Source organism: Drosophila albomicans, chromosome 3 (genome assembly GCF_009650485.2).
Source record: "Drosophila albomicans strain 15112-1751.03 chromosome 3, ASM965048v2, whole genome shotgun sequence".
Classification (NCBI taxonomy): Eukaryota; Metazoa; Arthropoda; class Insecta; order Diptera; family Drosophilidae; genus Drosophila; species Drosophila albomicans.
This window is the reverse complement of record NC_047629.2, coordinates 30,533,292-30,538,821: the sequence shown is the minus strand read 5'-3', so window position 1 is coordinate 30,538,821 and position 5,530 is coordinate 30,533,292.

The window sequence follows — 5,530 nt, the reverse complement described above, 5'->3', positions numbered from 1 at the left end:
ACAACAGCAACAACAACAACAGCAAACAGCTGTAGTAATAGCGACTGCTGTGTCCCAACTGTTTGGCTAAGTACTCCGCAGACGGCGCCACACGGCACCCACAACAACAACAACAAAAACAAGAAGAAGAGGACAACCGTCAGCGACAACTTTCACTGCCTGGCAGTTAAGCCCGAGAAAGTAGTCTGGTCCAGGACATAGGCTCCCCTCGAGAGAGTGAGTGGAAGAGCGAGACCCAGAGAGAGCTCGGGTGGGCGGAAAGGGGTGCGGCAATGTGTTCCTAGCACTTGACACAAGATAAACAATTTGTCTCTGCGACGCGTCGAAATGGGCAGCTTGGCGCCAAACACCTGAACAGCACAACACAGCACAGCACGACACAGAACTGAAGTGAACCGAACCGAACCGCTTACGAACCGAACTGAATGAATGCAATAGCAACTACAATAGCGCCACAGCGTTCCCAGTTACCGAGCACATCTCATCTGATGATTTTCACGACCGTTTTACCGTTTGGTGAACCGTTCCGTCAAGAGACCAGCGCGCAACTGAATCTGAAGTCTTGCATGGCCCAAAACAAAAACCCATCTGAGGCTGTGGATGCTGACGACGAGTCTGCGCATTCCATCGCAGGAATCTCTTGCTATTATACTGGGAACAGTTACGCACAGTTTCCGTTATGCTTTAAAATCCACTTTCAGCTCGCCAAGAAGTCAACCGAGATAACACTAATAATACCAACAATAATAATCAAGCTGAATATGAGCCACGGATTAAATGGTTTAAGGGGTTTAAGCGGAAACGTAACGGTATTCACTTAACCCCCCAGTTGGCCAGAGTTGACACCTCGTAAGAAATAAACGCACACAATAATTAGCACTATAATTTGAGACGTTACGAAAAGTGATTCCCTGACGCAACTTGTGAAAATGCTGCTAATGCTGTAAAATGGCAAAACTTTTCGTGCTTGAAAGTTAAATGACGATTATCGTTAATTCCTGTGCAAATGTCTGAAATTGGAGACGAAAACGGAGGGCAAAGTGTAATCAACTACATACTGGGGGTCGTCAAAATACTTTAGCTGCAGTTCTCTTATCCTTGATGATATTATACAAGTATACATATATAGTATTTCCAAAGGATCGCAACAAGCTTGATTACAATTGATAACTGCTACTTAATACACTAAATTAATATAGAAAGTTAAAACCATATATGTATAGTATGCAGAACATAAACTTTAAATTAATTTAAATATACATTGACTTTAAGGAGTCTAAGACCCCAGCAGTCAGTGCACTCTTTAGTTTCTTGTTTACTTAAATACGAAATCGAAATTTTCATATTTCTTTATTAAAGTGAAGAATCCGTCTTATTCAAAAGGAGGTACGTTAATATAAATATTTAATGTAGTTTGCTTTACGTATTGAGTCTTTACTTTAGAACATTAGCAAAAATTTGATTATCTTTGCAGATACCTCTAAGGCAACTCATTTTTGATTAGAACTGTTTACAAGCCACGAAATCGACATGCAAATGTATACATTTCAGCTTGTAATTATTTTTACATATATTTATTTAACAACAAGAATTACTTATTTTACTCGTATATGGTTAATGTACGATATCACTATTTTATAGAGACCTCTAAAAGAAAGCAACTGATTACAATTGTTTCCTTGCGCTTGAAACTCGAAGTGTATAAACAAATCAAAATTAATGTTCTACAGCTTATATAGTTATTATACGATATTGATAATTTGAATTCCCTCAACACCTTAATTAGAATTGCATTTTAGAATACTAAAACTTACAGGACTGCATCGATATTCAAATCAATTTTTAATTGAATTTATATTTACTTTCGTACTTGTTTATTCAAGTCGTGTATTTATTTAATTTATGTTCACCGTTGTATTGATTTATTCAGCTCGAGAATTCTCAAAAATGTTTTGATAACATAGTGTAAACATTTCATATGTCCAACAAAAAAATTAACTGAAATTCACTTTTCTTTCTATATACTTCCAACGGGACTCAACAACCTTGATAACATTTGTTTACTAGCACTTACAGCACTGCATCAATATGCAAATCAAAACGCATATATTACAGTTTATATGGTTAACATACGATATCGAGTGCATTGCTGCAATTGAAAAAGAGGAAAAAACTGCAGTAACATTGTTTCAGTTGTTGTTGTAATTTAATTTTGGCCACATTGCATCGATCTGATGTGAGCCATTGGCAGAATAAATTTGCATTCAAGTTATCAGAGGTATTTCAGGGAAATAAAAAGGTAGAACAACAGCAGCTTTTGTGGGCTGATTGTGGCCAACACACGACGCGTCGGTTTCAAGTAGAGTATGTCGTTATCCTTTTTGGCGAATGCTCGACTCAACTCAACTCAACTCTTCTCGATTCAACTCAACTCAACTCTATGACCATGGTTTACATACTCGAGCACATCGTTCACAGCACAGCATCCACTTCCACTTCCAGCACCGAGCACAATACGCTAGGGGCCCTATTTGGATACCGTTCAATGCGCCAGGGACTCTCCTATGTATGACAAACAAACATAAACATTGTGTGCTGAAATGGAGACCGTAAAGTATCGTTTTCTCGGCGTTGATGCTGATGCTACGATGATGCTGTTGTTGCCACTGTGGACGCAGCGTGACGACCAGTCCACAACCCTTGCCATGTTTGCGTGGTGTACTCTAATTAAAATTTTGGCCATGGGCTCCTATGTTTCGCCTCTCCTCTTCATTCTACTCAAATTGTTTTACGAGGCCAAAGTCAAGAAATAGAAAAAAAAATAAAGTATAGTAAATAACGTTACACAACTAAACTAAATGCCAACAGCTTAATTTGGTCAAGCAAAAAAAATGTAATAAACTCGCGCCCAAGGCGTATTATTACACCCGAAAGTGTTGTTATATATTTTGTCTAAAAGGGGGCCTAAAAACTCGGTACTTCACATATATTTTTTAATACTCGCATACACGAGTTGCATAGCAGGGAAATTTGAATATTTTTAAAGTTTGTCTGAATTTAACTACACAGAAAGTAAAAACGTGATAAAATGCAAAATGAAATCTTAAATCTAGATTGTTTGTATGTCAAAATGGAATCAAGAAAGTTTATTCTAAAATCAAGATCAAAAATCTACAAAAGATCCAGATTGCCAAATCTTGAAATTCAAGATTATAATATTGTTTCAAAAATGGAAAAATCTTAAATCAAGATTAAACAATCAAAAATTAAGATTGTATAAAATTAAACAAACAAAAAAAAAAAAAAAAAATAAACAAAAAAAGATTACATTTAAAGAAACGAGATAAAAAAATTATAAATCAAGATTTTTTAATCCAGATTTTTTTCTCTCTGTATACGCTTGTTTTATTCCTATAAAAACTATATTAAATTTGAGTGCAATCCAGCAGTCTTGTTTCTACTATAATTTCATTAAAAAACAAATGAACTATTCACACTCCAGCATTAGTTGAGGATGCGCCACAGCAAGCGGCATAATTCCATTGAATTGGCCTGCGGTTAGCATATAAATTGAAAATAAATAATAGCATGTGTGCAATTCTATGACATAAATTGTAATATTCGTGACCTTGCTGCTGGAATTATTTATTATGCCATTACTCTTAATACTAAAAAATACTTGCTAAGTTTTGTCATTCGTTGCTTTATTGAATAAAATAAATATTTAAAGAACTTTTAGTTAATTTAATTTATCTATAAAAATACTCAGGCGAGGAGGCATACTAGAAAAACACTTCTGCATGTTTAAAATACCCAAAAGGCAAACTAATTCATAATAATTTAATATAATTAATATAAAGTTTCTTTATGTCTTGCAATATTTATTTTAAAAATGAAAAAAGTAAATGAAAATTTAATGCGCTGAATTATTAAAAAGTAAACTGATTCGTTTGTGGTTTGACCCCGTTTTGCAGCGATGATTGAAGTATCTGCTTTGAAGTTTGAAGTAACACACACTGTTGACATTGTTGAGACAGCACAGCGAATGCTTGAATTTTATGTAAATCAAATGTTAATGTAATTCTAGATGTTAGTCATGTCAGCAGTATAAAAAACACATGCGAGATGGGTGGATAAAGGGGAGCGTGTGTCATTAATTGTGCTTCACAAACTGTTTAATTAGCTTTAACTGTCAGTGTCGCATCATGTCAGACATGCCGTTGAATGGCATGTTGAAGTGTTGTCCCCGCCCGGCAAAAAACAGAAAGAAAAAAATGGATGGCGAACATCCAGGTTGGTATGTTGTCATACTCCTAGCTGAATTGCCAGGGACAAGAGCAAAGTTTTAATTGATTTCCTGCAGCAGGCGAGGACACTGCATTGGGAAGGGAGCAGAGGCAGAGCATCATAATTCATCATACGAGAACTCTATGTGGAAATGCCCCAGAGAAAGAGACTCAGAGTGAAAGAGAGTGGTTGACAGATAGACAGTGAGAGAGAATAACAAATTTATGCCAGCTGTAAAGTCAGTGAGTTCGACGCAGTTTGCAGCTCCCAGAAGCCAAGAAAAGACTTAGTAGAGTAACAGAGTAGTAGAGTAGCAGAGTAAAAGATACTTAGTAGTAGAAGTAGTAGAAGATAGTAAAGTACTAGCACTAGTAATATTGCAGTTCTCCAGTAGCCACACTAGTCGTAAAGTTTTGTTTAGTGCAGTGCATTTCTTGCGGCTCGCTTCGCACAGCTCACGAAATAAAGGCTACAAAGTGTTTTGTGTTTGCCACTGTGGCAAGCTTGCGACAACACACATAAAGTTGTCAGGCACTCGAGCGTTGCCAAAGCTTGACAATCTCCTCCCAACACATAGGCGCAAGATAGAAGACGAAGAGGATGGCGGAAGAGGGGAACGATGCTCTGCGGCTGAGCTAGGGCTGGAGATTGAAGCCAAATGTGCCATTTATAATTTAAGCGGGATTAAAGTTTCCTACAATGGAAAACTTGCTGCCTGAACATGCCGCGCGTCAAAAACTTTTTATGGCCGTTGGGCAGAGAGGCAGAGAGCAAAGCTTTATGAACAGAGAAGAGCAGAGCGAAATGCAGTGGGGGGAGGGGAAACAACTAAAAACTGTAACTGAAAACGACCCGAGAGTTGCCTGCAAATTTGACATCAAGCGCCCCAGACATACCAAAGCGGATTAGGCAGGCAGCTCGCCCTAAGGCGCAGTCAAAGTGCTCCACACTTTTTTGACTGCCTCTCTTTCTCTTTCCCGTTCTCTTTCAACAGAGATTTCTCTGCTTCAGCTGAAGTTGCTTCTTCTCCTTTTCTCCCTCTTGGCTGCTGCAAAGCAATTGCAGTTTGGCCTCCATTTTGTTTAGGGTCCAAAAGGGCTGTCGACTGAGCTGGGCGAATGGAAAACACACGAAAAAGCACGTGGAAAACACAGAGCAAACAGAAAACGGCAAACGGCAAACGACAAGCGGCAGCAGGCTGCAATTTTGCAAATTGTCTTGAAATGGCGAAATGCTTTTCCAA